At 48.8% G+C, this 20,500-nt stretch overlaps 1 protein-coding gene across 17 annotated transcripts in view; it reads left to right on the top strand.

Moving 5' to 3' along the window:
• Window positions 1–20,500, top strand: part of PTP4A3 (protein tyrosine phosphatase 4A3) — a 284,614-nt gene that overhangs the window by 107,442 nt on the left and 156,672 nt on the right. The window contains exons 3-4 of one of the 17 annotated variants that reach the window (XM_065586288.1): window positions 9,374–9,490; window positions 11,125–11,228. The exons of 9 other annotated variants lie outside the window; for them this stretch is intronic. The gene's annotated coding sequence lies outside the window, so the exon portion shown is untranslated. Of the gene's footprint in view, window positions 1–9,373; window positions 9,491–11,124; window positions 11,229–15,842; window positions 16,235–19,465; window positions 19,969–20,500 lie in introns of those variants that run through there. 7 more of the 17 variants (XM_065586297.1, XM_065586289.1, XR_006177004.2 and 4 more) reach the window with 7 other exon arrangements.

Below are 20,500 nucleotides of genomic sequence, written 5' to 3'. Positions count from 1 at the left end.
CCAGAAGCCTCCTGCTACAAGACAGGCCCAGAAGAGAAACCAACAGAACTCCACTGGCCATCACCTACAGTCCTCAGCTTAAACCTCTCTAACGCATCATCAGTGATCTACAACCCATCCTGGACAATGATCCCTCACTTTCACAGACCTTGGGAGGCAGGCCAGTCCTCGCCCACAGACAACCTGCCAACCTTAAGCATATTCTCACCAGCAACCACACACCGCACCATAACAACTCTAACTCAGGAACCAACCCATGCAACAAACCTCGATGCCAACTCTGCCCACATATCTACACCAGCAACACCATCACTGGACCTAACCAGATCAGCTACAACATCACCGGCTCATTCACCTGCACTCCACCAATGTTATATATGCCATCATATGCCAGCATTGCCCCTCTGCTATGTACATTGGCCAAACTGGATAGTCACTACGCAAGAGGATAAATGGACACAAGTCAGATATCAGGAATGGCAATATACAAAAACCTGTAGGAGAACACTTCAACCTCCCTGGCCACACAATAGCAGATGTAAAGGTAGCCATCTTACAGCAAAAAAACTTCAGGACCAGACTCCAAAGAGAAACTGCTGAGCTCCAGTTCATTTGCAAATTTGACACCATCAGATCAGGATTAAACAAAGACTGTGAATGGCTATCCAACTACAGAAACAGTTTCTCCTCTTGGTGTTCACACCTCAACTGCTAGCAGAGCACCTCACCCTCCCTGATTGAACTAACCTCGTTATCTCCACACTGATATATACCTGCCTCTGGAGATTTCCATTACTTGCATCTGAAGAAGTGAGGTTCTTACCCACGAAAGCTTATGCTGCCAATACTTCTGTTAGTCTTAAAGGTGCCACAGGACCCTCTGTTGCTTTTTACAGATTCAGACTAACACGGCTACTCCTCTGATACTTGGTCCCTTCCTCCAACATCTTATAATCTAAATAGACAAGGTAGAGAAAGGGCAGGAGGGGATGCAAAGCACAGGGTGGTTAAGTGACTTGCCCAAGGTCAGTGGTAGAGCTGGGACTAGAATCCTGCCTTCCAGTCCGGTTCTCTATCTGCTAGGCCACACAAAGCTCCCTGTAGAGCCCTCCCTTTAGATTCCCTTGTTTGAGCCTTGTCAGATTGAGTAACTAGTTGGGTCTGTGCAATGCAAGAGTCTGAAAGCCAACAGACACCTAGGGCTGTGTGCTGGGGATAAGCTATCCTCCTCCGAAAGGTTATTTACTGCATGTTCCTTTGCAGCATCCAGATCCCCTGTAGCTCTTGAGTGGGAAGGAGATTTATTCACTTGACAGGTTATTAATATTGCTTGAAAAATCCTTTTTACATTGTTCTGTCATGCTTAATATGGTAATCGGTATTGCAGCTTGTATTGCCGGGATGAATGGTGATTGAAAACCCATTAAGAATTTATGGACTAGTACTGAATTGCCAGAACATGGATTTGCCAAAATAGTTGAAATGCTTCCCTGGAAAATTAGACCTTGTGGGAAATTAGTATGTTTTTCTCAAATGCAATCAGTTCCCACCGAATCCAGATTACTGGCAGCAATGGATCCAAGCCAATAAAAAATATTGAATGCGTATAGAATAGGGATCACATGTCTGACATTTGCTACCCGATGACGGTGGTAAAAGGTTCCTAGAGAACCTCCGCTCCCGAAACGCATTGCAGAGTATTCGTTCTCAGCAGTTCGTGAGACCTTGTTCATTTCTCTAACAGAATTTTGATGCAGCTGATGTGATGCAAGTCCTGTAAATGCTGCACTGTAGTTTTTCAAAAAGCTGTGCAGAGCTGTGTTTGAGCCTTTCGCGAGCACTTGGAGCACATTATTGTACCTTCGTGCTGCTTTGGCTGCAATTCAATTGGAACCAGCTAAAACATGGGCAGAGGCTTCGGGTTTTAGTGGAGAGAAGGAAGAAGTCCTTTTGCATCACTCCTGTTTTAACGTCCCAAACATTATACTGCTCCAGCTCTGCCTCCTAATAACATGTTGGCTGGACATAGGGTGACCAGATGTCCCGATTTTATAGGGACAGTCCTGATTTTGGGGTCTTTTTCTTATATAGGCTCCTATTGCCCCTCACCCCATCCCAATTTTTCACATTTGGTGTCTAGTCACCCTAGCTGGACAGTCCTTTTGGGGGGGGGGACGGCAGTGTGGTAGGGGTTAGAACACAGGACTGGAATTCTGGAGGCGACTAGCGACTTTCCTGGGCCCAGTTTGAAATGCCTTGAAAGGGACCTGATTTTCAGCAAGTGCTGAGTACTTTACCCTCTGAAAAGTGGGCCCCTTTAAAGTGTATCTAATCGAGAATCCAAAAACTGATATCCAAAATCACTAGTCGCTCTTGAAAACCTCTGCCATGGTATTAGACAACCAAGTGAAAACAGAGAGGTGCCTTGGGCATTGCAATATAGAGCTCTGTTCCATGCAGTTGTTTCACATAGCCTTTCCCAGAAGCCCAGGAAAGTTGCTAACGCAGTTGAAACAAGACTGGACTCTCTACATACCCCTTTTAAGAATACCTGGCACCTTTTGTGCATGCCTGATCTTGTGGCTGACCTTCCAGGCTGGAAGGAAAGCCGTGACCATTCGGCTCTGCATGGCATCTCACGCCCGCGGTGGGTAAAACCTCACTTCACATGTAGAAGTTGTGCAGTGTATTTCAAAATGATGTTTTTAATTACAAGCGACATTTCTTAGAACTCCTGCTGGCAGCAGCTGTTATGGCTGAAGTGTCCTTTATGACACTGTCAATCTTTGCAGCCCAGGGTTGGTGAGTTGCAAATAATTATTCAGACAGTGTTTAAAGTAGAACAAGGCAATTGGCTAGTCTCAACATTAACAGTATAAAGTTCATGCTTAAGCATATCTCCTTGTTGCATCCATGCCGGTTTAGGCTCTTGCATACAACCAGCTGTGTTTGGACATGAATTCTGACTCAGCTGATCACCAATATTCCTCCCTCAAAAACCTCACGCTTTGTTCTTAATTTTCTTTTCCCTCTTTGCTTCTTTATATTTTTGCTTTCTTTTAAAATCTGATACTTTCAGACACTACAGCGCACTGTTAGCTCCCAGTGACAGCCCTGGGGATGAAACGGGATGTATCATTTTTAGTTCCTGCTGTGTTGGTTTTTTTTATTTTTCCTGTGGGATAACAAGAATGTCACATAATGATGGGGCCAGGTGCTGCTATGTGGCAAGCTAAAGATAACAGCAAATGGCATGGGACCAGGCAGCAGGATGGATGGATGTACAGTCAAGGCTATGAGCAGACCGGTGGCTGTAGGCTGTTATTTCTTTGCTGAGCATGCTGGGTGGACAGGATTTCTTTTTTGCACAGTTTAGAGCTGCCTTCTCACAAATGTCGATGGTTCATGAGCTCTGTCACATTACTGTTCAATAGCTAGAGATGGGCTTAGTGAGGCAAGAGTTACTTCCAGCTCCTTCAGTTGCAAAATGCACGTGTGTTATCCGCTTCCTTTCCCCTGGTACTGCAAGTTGCAGTCTGTTGCCTGGTGGTGGTAGAGTCAAGCTGGCCCCATGGATTTTAAGCACCAGTGTGGAGCCCACTGGAGGTGTGCCTGCACCTCTTGCGCGGGAGCTTGGAGGGTTTTTGAACAGCAGTGGCCTTTGGGGAAGCATATGAGTCTGGTGCTGCCTGGTGCTCTTGTACAAGGGCATAAAGGCAGAGAGGAGGCAGCTGCCACCCTCCCTCAATTCCCTTGACATGGAGCCTGGAAAACGTCCAATCAACTAGGTCTTAGCTCAGGCTAAACTTCTTCAAACCCTGCCGAAGTCTGCAGGATGGAGTCTTCACATCTCCAGTATTTGACCACTGTGAACTAATCTGACCCACCGGGACTGAGCTCTACTAGTCAGGGGGGAGGGATAGCTCAGTGGTTTGAGCATTGGCCTGCTAAACCCAGGGTTGTGAGTTCAATCCTTGAGGGGGCCACTTGGGGATCTGGGACAAAATCAGTACTTGGTCCTGCTAGTGAAGGCAGGGGGCTGGACTCGATGACCTTTCAAGGTCCCTTCCAGTTCTAGGAGATGGGATATCTCCATTAATTTCTAATTTCTAGTCAGACCCCACCCTCCAGACACGCACGCAGTACAGGGCTCTGTAACGTGGCAGACTTTAAACCTGCAGGCTGCAAGCTCTGGCCCTCCTGCAATGGACTAAATCCCCTGAAGGCTGGACACAGCAGATATTTCTTCTCGCTGGGGGAATCTCACGTTCTGAGCAGAGGCTCGGAATGCTTGTCCTTCTCCGCCAGACCTTGCACCTCATGAGACAGGAAGCTGAAATTCTCTCTTCCGGCATAGTCCATGAAAGTCTCATCAGACCCCGAGGAGTCAAATTCCTGAATCCTACTAGTGGACAAGCCAGCGTCATCGAGCAGACAGGCAATGCCTGAGACTGGCACAAAGAAGACTGCGCAGGGGAGATCCAGTGCCAGCATCAGCCCAGATTCCCGCGGCACCAAAGCTGATCTCAACATCACGATTGCATCCGGCATCAGCACTCCAGTATCTGCGAGAGACCAGGAGGAGCTGCACCAAACACTGAAGCAGAAGCCCAAGAAGGAGCTCCCATAAGAACGGATATCACAAAGCCTTCCGTGAGAAGTCCACCGGGTCCCACACAGGCGGGGGAGAAGGAGCAGCGTGAAATACAGCAGACTCCACCGGCACTGGTCCCAGCTCCACCAATGCACCCCTTGGTGTCGCCTTACACGACAGTATTGCCCCGAAAGAGGTTTACTCCTTCTCGCTGTTCCCAAAGAATGCTCTCCCCTGAGGTCCGTCATCAATATATCGTGTGAAGCAGCCTGCGATCCTTCAGGATGCAAGGCAATATATTAATATAACTTATCGGTATTGTGCCGCTCTCCCCCTCCAGCGCTGTGGGAGCAACCTGCTGCAATCTGTTTATGCTGCACACGTTCTCTGTGCTCACGTTCCCTATTCCAGTTCAGATGCCTGTGACTGAAGTCAAGGTTGCTGGGCCCTATATCGCACATGTGTTTTTTTTTTAAACTTCCTGTTAGGGACTGTGCAGGGGGGTGATCTGCAGAAAAGGAAACCTTAATAAAATACCTAAAGCCATTTCTGTTGTGTGCTGAGTGCTGAATAACGTGTGAGCCTTAGGATGAACTTTTGCCTTCTTGCTTCTCCTCCTTGCTTTTTCTAAATCTCCTTTTCCCATTAAAACCAAAGGTCATAGGAACAATGAAAGGGAACAGCGTGTCCCTGCTTTGCTCATAGAAACATCATTCTTTTAATCTGAATGGGATTGACTTGTCTCCAAGTGCAAATGGACCAAGACCCACCTGAGCAAATGTGCCCAGGATTTATGTTGCAAAACATGGGGTCGCTGTTGACTTTTCTAAAGCCACCCTCCCCCTCTCAATCTCCTGCCGCAAGGTGCTGCGAGTGCTACAGGGAACGGATGTAATAACGCGCCTAGCACATGGAGAGAGTGGTGAGAAGCAAATCGAAGGCCTTGAGCGCAGGGCTGGGTGCCAGGCCCACCTGGTTCTGAGGCTGGCTCTGCCACTGGTTCAGTGTGTGGCCTTCAGTGAGGCCCAGGTTTGTAAAAGCTGTGTGCTCATTGGTGCCCAGCTTCAAGAATCTACGGCAGTGATGCACAAACTTTTCCACTCCCATCCTCCCCCTGTATCAGTAACGCCACCCCCCCCCTTACTGCACAGCCAATGCTTACTCAGCAGTAGAGCTGGATCTGGGGGGCGGAATGGAGCTGGGGTAGGGAGCGGAGCTGGGCCGGAAGGCGGAGCAGGACTGGGGGCTGAACGGGCTTTGGGGACGAGCTGGTCTGGGGGCAGAGAAGGGCTGGAATTGTGGTGCTTCCTCCCCACCCACTGTGGGGCTGGCTGGGCCTGGAGGCAGAGCAAGACTGGGGGGCAAGTGGGCTTGGGGAAGAGTGAGGCTGGGGGCGGTGCTGGTCTGGGGGCAGAGTGGGGCTGGATGCGTGGCACTCCCTCCCCACCCACCGTGGGGGTGGCCTGGGCCCCACTGCATGCTCCCCGAATGTTTCTCCATGCCTCCCTAGGGGGGCACACCCCACAGTTTGGGGACCACTGATCTTAAGGCCTGACATTCAGAGCGGCTATGCAAGTCTAGCTTCCATGGACTCCAGTGGAAGTGGTAGGTGCCAGCGTGTCTGAAAGTTAGGCCTATGGTTTCTCAAGTTGAATACTGAGAATTAGTGGTTCCTTCTGGAAACGTGGTCATTAACTTCTTCCTTCGTCTTCCTGACTGTAAAATGGGGCTAAACCCTCTCCCTGGCTGAGATATTCATACAACCCCTTGATAATGTGTGCAGTGCGGGCGCCATTGGCAGTTAAAGCAAAAGGCGGCAGTGCCATTTGAGAGTGATTAGGTGACTCAGGGAAGCCAGCACCATGCTCAGGGGCCCAGGAAAAGGGCTGTTCGCTGACCCAAGCTGTGACCTTCCACCTGCTCTGGACTGTGGCAGAGGGAACACTGCTGGGACACCAGCTAGTCTGCAAAGGGAGGTGGCCCGCAGTGCAGAAGGCTCTGCTGCAGGGATCGGCAACCTTTGGGGGCTGTGGGAAGCGGCGGCCAGCACATCCCTCGGCCCGTGCCGCTTCCCGCAGCCCCCTCTGGCCTGGGACGGCGAACCATGACCAGTGGAAGCCGTGATCAGCCGAACCTGCAGATGCAGCAGGTAAACAAACCGGCCCGGCCCGCCAGGGGGCTTACCCTGGCAGGCCACGTGCCAAAGATTGCCGACCCCTGCTCTAGTGGGAGCCGTTGCTAAGTAGTGTCAGGAGCAAGGCTCCCAGCAAGCAGCCATTCGTGCTCCAGCAGAGCTAGGCCTCTGTGTTGTGTCTAACCAGACACAACTTGGCAGCCAAACGGGGGGCTAGCCCTCTGCGTTGCTACTAACCCATTCTTGTGATTTAAAGGGGTTAGTACGAATCTCTTCCTCCTTCAGGTGTGGGGGAGGGAGGTGGCTGCTCTTTCCTTGCTCAGCAGACAGCTCTCGGGCTGATCGCTGGGCGCTGCTCAGAGGCTGGGTAAGCTGTTCTGTTCAGGTCCTTGGCCAGGAAGCTGCAGCATCTGCCAAAGGAAGGACGGGGCTGGGGGTAATAAACGATTCCCAATGCTCTCACAGGAACGTAGGCTGTTGTGGTTTTTGCTGCCTCCATCCGACTCTACCTGTAAATCTCAAATCTAATGGGAAGACACTTCTGAGTGAAGAGGAGGATTCAAAACCCCCTAGTCGTAGGAATGTGGATGTGCTCCTGGAGTTATACTACCAGCCTCCAGATTGGGAAAGAGGATAGAGAGTATGCACTGTGGAGGGAGATCAGAACAACTCGGTCTCCTAAAGCAGTAAGGAGTGAGCTTCAGTTGCCAGCATATAAGCTGGTTGTAGGTCACGCTAGGACATGGTTTAGAGACGCGATTTCTCAATGCTACCTTAAATGACTGCATCTTGGAAGAGTGCCGTATACAAGTGTACAGTTCTGTACTGCAGCAGCCAGAGGCCCCCAAGTGAGATCAGAACCTAGTGAGATCAACAACCTGGGCATATGCATTGTAAGAGGCAAACCCTGCCCCAAAGAGCATGCATTGTAAATAGACAAGACAGGGGAAGGGGAGTGGAGGTTCAGGGGGAAGAAAGGAAAGATGATTGCATTGTACAGTTGGGAGCTGAGGTGCAGAGAGTGAGTGATTTTGCCCAGAGGCAGTCAGGGAGCATGCGGTAGAGCCAGGAATCAAACCCAGATCTCGAGTCTTTGTGTAGTGCCTTAAATACAAAACTATCCAGTTCTCAACTGGGTCCTAAGTCACAAACACACCTCCCTTGGCTCAAGAAGTTCTTGAAGCACTAAGTAACGAATGTGGACCACAACCTAATGAAGTCCAGCATCCTCTGAGGAAGGATGGTCCTAGAAACTGGTCCCTGATCATGGAACTTTTAAAAGGAGGATTTTAAAATGGGAAGCTGGTCAGAAAAGACTCAAAAATCCACACTGAGGCAATTAAAATCCTTGGGTTTAGCATAGTATGACTTCATACCCACACCAATAGTCACACAGGGCATGCAGAAAAGGAAGCAAAATAAAGAGGGGAATATAGAGTAGGGTTAGAGGACAAGATTTCAGAGGTTGTTTGAGCCAGATGGCTTTCCTTCAGAAGTGGAAATCCAACCCAGGTGAAGTCAATAGAAAGGAACTTAGACTGAGATAGATGCCGTGTAAGATCAAAATTAAGGAGTGTGAAGAGCAAATAGCCAAAGGCATTACAAATAAAGAACAAGAAATCCTCTAAGAGAATCAGAAGCTGGAAGCCTGCAAAATAATCAGTGGGCACAGGAGGGTGGCGTTAAAGGAGCAATTAAAGACCGTAAGAAACTAAATATTTCTTTGCATCAGTTGTCCCCACTGAGGCTGCTGAGGAGTGAGCTACGCTTTTCAGGCAGTAAAGATGGGCAGTGTCAGAAGGAGGTGCTGGAACAAACTGGTTCCACTTTCAAATCAATTACAAGTTAATCGGTAGAAATAGTAATGATGGCAGCTCCGCTGTGTTGAATGGGTCTCTTACTGCTATATTGATAATACCCAGTATTTCAGCTGCTGGGAAGGATTTGTTTTCCTGTCTCTTTAAAGGACCTCTGCTTTAGCCTCTTTTCTTTAAGCAAACAAAACAAAGAAAACAGTTTGCCGGAGAGAATGCCAGTGAGTTTCTCTTGGGAAACATTTGCTCTTCGGGTTCTTGGCTCTCTCCTTTTCGACCACGCGTATCTGGAGCCCTGTGTTCTTGGCATGAACCAAAAGCTGAGCGACATCTGGTCACCCTAAAAGATCTGTTTCTGAAAGAAAGAAAAGAAAAAAAATCTCTTATGCGGCTTCTCTGGCTGCAGGCAGGCCGGTGGGGGTGCATAGTGGGCGGGGGAGGAGGGGAAGGAGCAGAGACGCTGTCCAATATCTGAAATATTAGCTGTCAGAAATGCCGCTCTGCTGGGAAGTGGCGAGCATGGCACCACCAGGCTTAACTTTGTGTGCTGATGCAGGAATGAGATGGGGATAAATGAGATGGTCTACGTGTCGAATTCTTGGCTACCCCATGGAACGGGTCTGCTGAACCTGGCAAGTCTGAGATCCACCAACTTAAATGTCAATAATGCACTGAGACGCCCTTTTCTGAGCTCTCCAGTTGGTCGTGTTGTACCTCTCTCCAGCAGGGCTATTTTAAGGGAGTAGGTCATGGGTAGGTTGCCAGGCTTTGTGGGTTGGCTTATAGAAATACCTCCTTAAATAGTGAATGTGCTTAATTCTTCCCATACAGGTCTGAGATTCTGGGAATGGGTCTGTTCTGATTGACAAGGAATTGTATTTCCTTCACCGTCTCGCCGCCAGTGACTGGGAAGAGAAGATTCTTTTTTCCCTGGAGAAAACCTTCTGGGTGACTATTTTCAGGATGGAAGGGGGTTGTTTTGGCTTTTGGCAGTCATTGCACTCAGAGGCTCAGCTTTTCCCAGGACTCTTGCACGGCCTGAGGTTGTCTATGGATCTCTTTGCAAGCCTGTAAGAATTCTTACCCCTGGCACCCGCTTTGGAGTGAAACACCCTGAATTTGCTTCCAACTCGGTCAGCCACTTGCTGCTTCTGTCCCTGTTTTAACTAATGCCCGGGACAGAAGCACATGGGCGGATGTGGGCTTCTCTGCCGGGGCTTGCATGGCTATTTAGCTCTGACAGTGTCTTGTCATTATTGCAGTGCCTGTGTTTGGAGTGCAAGAGGGCCATGAGTTAGCTACTTGGGAGCCCAAGAAATCTCTTCACCCTGTAGGTGGGTAAGAAGCCTCTGTGTCAGTGGTGGGCAACCTGCGGCCTGCATGCGGCCCATCAGGGTAACCCGCTGGCGGGCCGTGAGATAGTTTGTTTACATTGAGCGTCCGCAGAGACATGCTGGCCGCCGCTCCCATTGGCCGGGAACGGTGAACCGCGGCCACTGGGAGCTGCGGGCGGCCGTGCCGGCGGACAGTCAGTGTAAACAAACTGTCTCGCGGCCCGCCAGTGGATTACCCTGATGGGCCGCAGGTTGCCCACCACTGCTCTATGTCTAGCGCGTGCTCCTGTTGGCCAAACCTGAATTAGTCTGCTTAGATGAAAGAAAAAATAAAAGTTGCCAGGAGTTATAGTTGGCACAAGAAAATGCACTCTTAGCCTGGCTAGAACATGACGAACTCCTACCTTCTATCCCTGGCCATTCCCATTGACTCCATGTAACTTCAGGCATGGCCTTGGGCCAGACATGTCAGGCTGGGGTGGTTGAAGTTGGTGTCTGAACTACTGGCTTGATTTTTAAAGTTACAGAGTACCCACAGCAGTCCCAGAGCTCAAAGGGAGCTCAGGTGCTCAACACTTCAAAAAGCGGGGCCTTAAACACATTTTACATGGAGGGGGAGAGGTTATCTGCCTCTCAGAGATGCTGTCCTAATGCTTGTACTTAACGGGATGGTGCTCTGCAATTACCAAGTATTACTTCAGATATAGGCCAAGATGCCTCTACAGCATAGCAACCCTGAGTTTCTATGGTGATTGGCAAACCTGGAAGTAGAACTAATAATAATACTTAGCTCTTTATATAGGACATCTCACTAGTAGATGTCAGTGTGTGCTACAAAGGACATCAGTATCATAGCCCCATTTTATGGATGGAGAAACTGAGGCACAGGGTCATCTGAACCCAAGGTCATCCAGCAGGCCAGTGGCAGAGCTGGGAATAGAACCCAGATCTCTTGAGTCCCAGGCCAGTGCTCCATCCACCAGGCCACACTGCTCTGAAGAGACCCCCAGAGTTGCCTTGGTTTTATCTACAGTAGCTGTTGTGGATCATCTGTAAAAGCCTGTCAAAGCACTTTGTGAAGCCCAAGGATAAACACCAGTAGTGTGGTGACACTGAAGGGGAATGCAGCAGCTGCTAAGTGCGCAGCAATAGTTGATGAGTGTGCATGCAGCCTTGATAATAAATAGGGAGATTTATGTGAAGCGTGCTACTTAACACTTTGTCAACAAACAGATCATCTTTTTGCAGAAAGCACTCTCTGGAGGGAGTAAATAAAGACTGCGAACTGGCAGCTCTGTCGGAGCAAGGGCTGGACCCTGTGGATACTGTGACAAAGTTCCTCCTCTACCTTGGTGGGTCCTGCGCTTATTGGCGGATTTTCCTCGCCTCACAGATTCACCATGTGGGTCGGGAAACAGCCCCGAGACCTTCCCCTCTGGGAGAAGCCACAGTCCAGGTCAATTCCTCCTGTGTCTGATCAGGAGTTGGGAGGTTTGGGGGGAACCCGGGCCCACCTTCCGGGTTCCAGCCCAGAACCCTGTGGACTGCAGCTGTCTAGAGTGCCTCCTGGTACAGCTGCGTGACAGCTACAACTCCCTGGGCTACTTCCCCACGGCCTCCTCCCAACACCTTCTTTAGCCTCACCACAGGACCTTTCTCCTGGTGTTTGATAATGCTTGTATTCCTCAGTCTTCCAGCAGTATGTCTTCTCACTCTCAGATCCTAGTGCCTCTTGCTCCCAGCTCCTCACATGCACGCCACAAACTGAAGTGAGGTCCTTTTTAAACTCAGGTGCCCTGATTAGCTAGCCTGTCCTAGTTGATTCTAGCAGTTTCTGAATTGGCTCCAGGTGTCTTAATTATCCTGCCTGTCTTAATTGGTTCTAGCGGGTTCCTGATTACTCTCGTGCAGCCCCTGCTCTGGTCACGCAGGGAACAGAAAACTACTCATCCAGTGACCAGTATATTTGCCCTCTACCAGACTCCTGTACCCCCCTGGTCTGGGTCTGTCACAATACTTAAAAAGAAGAAATTGTTTCATCTGTGGAATGCAGGTTTCTGGTCTCTCAATCTGTGTGCTGGTCTTAATACTTGGGATAAAATTCCAAAATAGCTTCTGATGATTTAGGTGTTCAAGTTGCGTCTTGACCATATTGAGCCGGGAGTGGAATTCTTGAAGAGAGCTGCCAATGATTTCAGTCATTTCTTACTGGTTGCTCTTTCTTTAGAAGACACTGGTGGTCCTGAAATATTGAGGTTGGTGTGCCAAAGTGCTTTGAACATGGATAGGTCGGGATATATCAGATGATATAACTCGTGTCATTCTTTTTCGGTTTACTTCCTTCTTCCCCTGCTATAATTCTGGTGTAACTTTAGAAGATAAAATCTCTTGAGGCACTAGTGTTATAATACCGCTTGCCACTTGAGAGCTGGGTACTGCGCATTTCAAAGGGTGAAACATTTAACACTGTTTCTAGCTCGAGAAGTTGTTGTGGTAGCAGCCTCTGAAACTATCAGAAATGAGATTGGTGTGTTTCGATTGTGAGCTTCTCCTTGTCTTTTCATGTGTCTTTAAAGTGCTGAATAAACCTGTGGCCCTCAGTGAATCAATTGTGTGGGTTGTAAGGAAGGTAATTGAGTGACATGATTTTTATGGTCTGTTTGTGTGCATCCTGCCGAAGTTGGGAAGAATTGCTAGTGTAAATACTGGTGGGAATCCTAGTAGTTCATGGCTGAATATTTTTAAATTTTTGAAGCATTTCTGTTTCTGGGTGCATATGCAAAAATTAAAGCTACTTTTAAAACGGGTGAACATCATTTAAACATCAGTAGATTCAACCCTGACAGTATCAAGTCTCAAACTTCAAGCCAATGTATGGTAAATCTCATTTCCTGGGATTGTATAGCATGAAGAAAAATTCAGCTACGTTTGCAAATATCTGTTTCCCTTCCCAGTTATGAAACCATGACATAGAGACCAGTGGAGACTGGGAGAAAGTAGCGGTGGGAGAAGTATTCTCGTCTCGTTTTAGTTTGTGCTAGTGGTAGTGGCTTTCATTCTTAGCAGGTATATGTATTCATTTACACTTTACTAGTGTAACTCAGAATCTTTTTATAACCTTGGTCAGACGCAAGTCCTGGCTTCTATGTATAGAGAGGCTCCATTTATAGTGATGTAAAATCCCCAGCAGAAAGTCCTACGTAGTTTTCAATGCTGCAGTATCCTCTCAAGTGAAGCTTTCCAATCACAGACTGTCGCTATGCAGGTATCTCTTGTAATTCTATCGCTCTCTGTCTTTGGATTTTGTAACGGATAAAGTCCAGAGTTGTAGAAATTGATGATCACAACGTGAAGAGATGTGGAATGAAAACAGTGAAGGACTCATAGAATACCATTATGTCTGTGCTCTCGTAGGTCTTCAGTGATGCTCCCGTCGGGTGTTGATGCTTGACAGGTGTGGCACGTAACCAGTTTGTAACCGTAAATATTGGTGAATCATAGAGATCAGCACTTATTGGTAATTTACTCCACATTTGCCTGCCAACCTATACATTTTAAGAATCCATAGTTCTTGTATTCCAGGGCCCCAAAGTGCATTCCAGACATGAATTTAGCCTCGACGTCTCCCTGCTAAGTAGGACCATGTTATCCCCATTTTACAGATGAGAAAACTCAGACAGAAGTGAAGTAACTTGACCAGAAAGTTTGTGGCAGAAGCAGGAATGGAGAATTGGTGGTGAAAAGGACAGAGGGGAAGGAAAAGCTCTCATATGAAAAGAGATGGAAAATATTGGTATTGCTTATCTTAGAAAGTAGATGAGTAAGAAGCATAATGATATAGAGCAGTGGTCCCCAACCTTTTCCGTGGGGCGGGCGCCGGACGACTAGCCGCTGAGGACCGTGGCCGCCGGACAAGCAGCCGCCGAAATGCCGCCGTGAAGCAACGACGTCAAGAGGTGTCGCTGCCGAAATTCGTGAAGCGGCAACATCAAGAGGCGTTGCCGCTGAAATGCCACTGAAATTCGGCGGCATTTCGATGGTAGCGCTTCTTGACGTTGCTGCTTCTCGGCGGCATTTCGGCAGCTGCTTTTCCGGCAGCCAGTAGGCGGGCGCACATGGATGCCCCGGCAGGCACCATGGCGCCCCAGGGCACCGCGTTGGGGACCCCTGATATAGAGTGAGCAGTGTAGGGAAGGTGAATTGGAACTTTCATTCTCCGTCTGGGAACACAAGGACAAGGGGTGGTCAGTGAAACTAAAATGGGGGAGACTGAAAACCAAAAAAAGGAAATACACGGTGGAACTCTCTGCCACAGAATGTTCTTCATTCCAGAAGCTTAGTAAGACTAAAAAAGGGCCTGGGTGTTGATCCCAGAAGCCAGAGTTGTTATAAATAATGCTAACATCCGTTTTGGAAGGGATATTAAACCTCATGCTTCAGGGTTTAAACCAATCTCTATCGATTAGAGATTAGGAGACCACCTAATGTGAAGATCAGATTATCCCACATCTGCCTTAATGTGAGGTTACTTGCACCTTCCTCTGCAGCATGTGATGCTGGCCACTGTCAGAGACAGATACTGGACTAGCTGGACCGTGGATCCAGTCTGGCAGTTCCCATGGAGAACTGAGTCCCAGTCCTGTGCTTTAGCTATGAGACCATCCTTCGCCTATTTTGAAACATAGTGCATTCTAGTTGTGCACGAAAGCTGTTCCAGCACAGAGAGAATGTATGCTAAGCATGTGCTGTCCTGTAGCTCCTAGTAAAAAAAAGAACAGCTGGAACGGTTGTAGTGAGCTCGGATATCGAGAAACTCTATTTATAGTCAAGCAGGGTAAAAGCACCAAACGCTCCCATTGTACAACTAGCAGTTCTATAGTGAACCTGTGCAGCGTGGGGCAAATGGTTCTGCTCACGCTGTCACTATCGCTTTCAATGTGACTGAAATCTGGGTTTGACTCAGTTAATAGTTTGATCACTCACTGATCCTCCTTCAAATCCCTCCTTAAGACTCATTTCTACTGTGCTGCCTACAGCATCCTGCCAGCTGATAATAGATAGGCAGGTGGCCAGCTGCGATTACGGCTTCCAATAACACATACACTAACACGTGGGCACACGCATTTTCCCCCCCCCCCCTACAAACTTTGCGAATGCACCTAAGCTCTGCAAAAACATGCCTCAATTTCTGCCGGCCTGTCCTCTTCCTGCTTGTTTCACTCGCTTGTTTTGTCATAAATAAAGTACTAGGCTGGGATTTCAACGGAGCCCGAGGGAGTCAGGATCCAAATCCCGTAGAATTTCCCTGAAATTTCAGCATTTAACTCTCTTGCAACTCCTTTTGAAAACGCCGAGCTGTAAACTCTCTGGTGCAGGGGCCCAGCTCTGACTATGCATAGGTACAGCACCTGGCACAAAGCGGCTCTGACAAAGTTGTGGTGTCTGGGCACTAGTATGTTGCAAATAATAATCAATCTATTAATGGGAAGAAGACTCATGATTTTAACAGCCATTAATAACAGTTGCTTGCCCGTTAATAGTCAATATTCTTTTTCATGGTGGCCAGCTGCTAGCTTTTTGTTTCCCCTTGATGCAGTGACCACAAAAAGGCCCTGTATGTTTCTCTCCTTTTTCTAGGAGCAGGGAGCTAGTGGAAATGTCAAGCTTTGTCTCACTATGTGAACTCCCCTGCCCACCCCCCAACCCCCCAAAAAAACCCTTTGTACCCTTTTACAGCTTTGTTTTCAGCCAAGCCGAACATACTCAACAGATGCAGGGTTTTAAATATAGAAAGCAGGTGTCTGCAGTGAAAGAGAAGTTCCTCAGTGCTTATCTGAAGTGCAGAGGGGCTTTCACCGGATACTCCTTTCAAAACAACCCCGTCAGAGCTGCTGCATCCTGACGGGGGCGATTTGGGCAAGCCTGTGTGATGTGACAGGTTATTAATAGCCCTCGGAAACGTGATACTCAGCTACTTCACTTCCCGAGAGGACAGTGAGGATCTGCTCCTCATCAGGTCGCTTCCTCCGGGAAGGTTTTAAAAGGAGGAGACTAGAAGAACTTAGCACTTTGGCTGCAGGACACTGTGTCCACCTCCTCACTTCCAGCGCACAAGGAAGGAGTTTGTCATCCTGACACCCAGGGCTGGCATGCTAGCGTCCTCGCTTTGGGTAAGATTTCAGAAGCATTTCCAGGCGCTGAGCTCGCTGCAGCGAGACTGGGAAAGACGTCTCTCGAAGCTTGGGGCTTCAGGCAGTAGGGGGGACCCTCTCCCTAGAAATTCAACTTCACTGAGCCCCGCGGATGCTGTGGGGAACCACACCGTGCAATAGTGGCGGTTCTTTGGAGAAAACGTGAGGTGAGCTGCTTCTCTTCCTGACTCAGGCTGTAACATGGGAAGCAGTAGCTACCTGCGACTCTCTTAGAGGTCACTGGAAAACTCTGCTGATTTACTCAGGGTGAGGACTTTCACACAGACAAGCTGACTGACTTGAGTCATCTACCTTTATTGAGGGGTTCTCGGCGTTTCTGCAGCAGCATCGCTCCCCGGTATCTGTTGGAGGTGAATGGGCTAGATTGTCGTTCTGAAACCTGTCAGGGGCCTAGATGTTTTAGAGGGAAGATTGCCAAGACTGTAACTTGAAGGCATAGCGTTTCTTTCCAGTCTATCCTTTGTAGTAAGAGGGGATAGAGTTCTCGTTAAGAGGCATGGAGCACTGATTTGTTATGGGTTTGGTTTTTTTAATGTAAGTCACTGGGTGCCCCTTGAGGGATCACCAGTACAAATGGAGTATGCTCTTAGCTCCCCTTTTACATTGCTCTCCTGCAGATTCTCGTTCCTCCCCATCCCAGATTGGTGTAGGCGTCAGCAATGAATGAGGAATGCAGTTCCTCTGCAGACATGCAGTTCCTCTGTGCCAGTTTAGGAAACTTCCCTCTTAGCATTTGGAAAACTAGCTGGACAAAGGAGAGACCTCCTCCTGCTCCTCCCAGGCTGGTATCTCCAGGGAGCAAGAGGATAGCCTGCACATCTAGTCTAACTTTACGTTGTACAGTGATAAGTTCAGACATGGGATCATCGATTGTGCTGGAATGGTTCAGGCTGCTGACGGTTCTCACAGAGTGTGGTATCTGGTTGGCCTTGTCCGGTTTCCACGTACTGCCCTCAGAGGGTAAAACCCCAACAGCCTTACATTAGCGCAAAGGAATTCACACAAAGTAAGTTTCCCAGGCAGGGAACCAAATCTCCACTGAGGTTCTGTGGACAGTGGGGGTGAAAAGCCATGTGGCCCGTTGGACTGGGGCAGGAGTTGAGGGTGGGGGTTCTAATCTCTGCACTGCCTCTGACTTGCAGTGTGGAAATTGGCTAGTTAACCTCAGCCTGTTATCCCCATTTCACAGATGGGTAAATCCTTCCCCATCTCATAGGAGCAGTGCCCTGAGTTATCAGTTGTTGTTTGTGTACTGACTTGAACGTGCCAAGTGCTGCATAAACATGACACAGTTTTAGAGGTCCATGTTGCCCCACATCAAGATGGTTTGCCTCGTCAGAGGGTTTGCAGGGCAGGGCAAGGAGCTCCTCCTGTTGTGTCATTACACTGGGGAGACTGGACAAACTGGGGCACACCCACAAACCCCAGAGGTCGCTTGCCCTGAGGTTCTCCTCCTTGGGAGGGGATCTGTCCAATTATTATTCATCAGCGAAGATGCTTTGCTATTATGTCTCCATCTGCGAGAACTCCAGCTCAGGTGAGTGAAAAACCATTGCCATTTGGTTTCCCCCCCCCCCACTCTCATTTATACTTGCTGCCCATTTCAGTGTTGCTGCCATGTGTCATCTTCCGCCAAGTGGCTGGTTTGACTCGCCTGCTGAAAGTGGCTATGTAAGTGTCGCGGGAGGGCTCACAAGTGGTGGCCTTCTTAGGAAAATCTGCTGTGTCTCCATGTCAGTTTATTTTTCTGTCCACTTGAGACTTGCTGGGCCGGTGCGTGGGCAGGGTGTTGGGGAGCATTGCTAGGATGCTTCCTGCCGTGGAGAGCCACAGCAATTTTCAAAGGGCTGTTGCTGAAACTAGGGGCCTACGTTTGGATTTGGGGGTCTGGGGTCAGGCCCATTAATGGGGAAACTTGGCCCTGACTGAGTCGCCACAGAGCCTAGGTAAGAGAGGAGGGATAGGCTTGTGGTTCAGGCACGGGATTAGGACTCGAGAGAGCTGACTGTCCGATTTTTCAAGAGAGCTCAGATTTCCAGAACTGTTCATCGCCCAACGTGCGGAGCTGCCTTGACAGTCTGGCCCTTCATCTTTCTGTGCTTGGGTTCCCCCTCTTTAAAATGGGGATGATTGTATTTCCTTTCTCTCCCCCCCTCCCACCCCCCCACCTTCATCTTGTCCGTCTCTGCAGGCGGAGACGAGCTGTTAATGTGTGTTTACACTGGGGTCTTCAGGTGCTTCATAAGTCTAATAACCCAGTGACAACAGGCATTGCTTTTAGCTCTCTTTCCCGCAGTTGGACAGCCCATCACCCTCTCCCTCCATCTTTAAACCCTTCATGGATGTTTGTCAGCAGTCTTCAGAGGCATCCGCTAAATTGAAAGAATAACGGGGGATGCTGGATAATGCGGCATTAGCATGGTCTCTCGTGTAGTGTAAAAGGTAGAGAGCATGGCACTAAGTGGGTTACGGCTCTGATAGCAACCTCCTCCCTCAGGTGTGCTGTGAAGCGCTGTGACAGTTCCAGTTCTTTTTTGTGCCGCGTCTACACCAAGAGAGAACCGAACAAAGATGTTGCTCTGCTCAGCTGCCTCCCGTGTCAGTTTACTTATGTGCTTATGTTCTATTTTGAGTCTCTGGCCACGCAGAGCTAAGCAGCCTGTGACCTGGGGAAGGTGTGAGTTTCAAAACAAGAGTCTGCTAGTGGCTGAGTGGGGTGATCAAATGGGGAGGCTGCCTCCAGCCGGGATGGTGGGGAACGTCTCCTTCAGCCAGGCAGGTTGTAGACCACGTGCTGGATATCCTCGAGTCATAGAAATTAGGGAGCTCCTCCATCTCTCCCAAGTTCACAATCTCCCGACTGTCCACAATTGTTCCACGCGGAATATACACAAGGGCTCTGTCTAGTTTCAGGGCTCTGGAGCAGCAGTGGATTAAAAGGGGGGCCATTGAATCTGGCTGTTCTTTAACAATGTGTTTTACTGTGAAATGCACAAGAAAATCCTCCCTCACAGGAGTGAGCTGCTCTAAAGGCTGCCTGAAAAATGCCCCAGATTCTCTCTCTCTGAAATGAGTCAGATTCAAGAGGTCACTGAAGCACTGGGGTTTTCACCAGCTCTCTTGGGAGACTGCTCCACAGCCAGAAATTTCCCCATGGGAATGGATTTTAGCTCCATTTTTCTTTTCTTTAATCTTCTCCCATTACTGTTCGATAGACCCCTATGGACTGACCTCCCCCATCGATTTTACAGCTTTCCAATACAGGTGGGCAGCTATTGTGTGCAGCCTCTTATCATATACCCCAAGACCTGGGTGTCTGGAGCTGCTGTACGTGTCTCATCAAACCCGGTTCCCGAAACTGCCTGCATCCGTCACGTATCTATACTTCAGTAGGGAAAGGCTTGTTAGAACTGCTTTGCACTCTCCCTTCCCCAGGATGGCTATTGCTGACGTATGTCTCTGGCATGTTCCTCACGCCCCTTCTTACAGCCTGGATGTTTCACGTTGCTGCTGCCAGTTTACTTATTTGCACACAGGGACGCTCTCCGTGCTGTCAGTCTACCTCTCAGGCACTAATCGCTTTATTAATAGGTTTCCAGCTCCTCGGGAGGCTTCTAAGTGGAATGCGCCTCTGATTTCATGCTTCAGGAACTGGCCCCGACTGAAGAACCGAAAAAAAGAGAGAGAGGAAAAGCTTAGTTGACCTAAGAGTATTAGAGGTGCATTTGCTTGACATTAACCATTGAGCGGTGTCGGTGTCATGTGGCTGCTTAGGGCAGGCTGACTGGTTACAAGCAGAGTGAGTTATTCAGGGCAGAAATCGCGTGTGGTTTCTCCTACCCTGCTGTGTTGTGTTTGCTTGGATACTAGCAACTTAAAGGTAAGATACGGATAGACATTTCAGATACGCTTTTGTTCCCTGCGTGTGTGTAATAAATTGCATGCTGTTGCTTGGAAACCTAGCCAGACTGTGGCTATAAAGTCCCGAATCTCAGCTGTTCCGTTACAGAGGGTTAACAGCAAAATATCTTGATGCTGAAGGGTTTTTCTCAGTGACGGCCGGCTCAGATCAGCTTTAATTGTGGCAGTTGGTACTTGCATTTGGAGGAACCAGTTCCACGTTTGTATTCCTAAGGTGGCACTTAGGGCAGCTCCTGTGTCTTGGCAGTGTGTCAGTGAGTGTGTGTTGTATTTGCCCAGCAGAAGGGGGGAGATAAGCACAGAGTTCTCCTTGTAACATGGGTAAAATGGCTTTTAACCATTTCCCTTTTATCTCGGGCAGTAGGTGACTGCACTGAGCAGTGATTAGTTTTCTAGCCCATGAGCCTTGCAAGGACACGGCGCTGCACCAGCTGTTGACTGCACTTTTTGAAAGTGGTCACTTCCAGCTTTCCAAGCCAGAAATAAGGGGT

This window comes from Chrysemys picta, chromosome 2, assembly GCF_011386835.1.
Source record: "Chrysemys picta bellii isolate R12L10 chromosome 2, ASM1138683v2, whole genome shotgun sequence".
Classification (NCBI taxonomy): Eukaryota; Metazoa; Chordata; order Testudines; family Emydidae; genus Chrysemys; species Chrysemys picta.
This window is presented reverse-complemented; position numbering and strand designations above follow the sequence as displayed.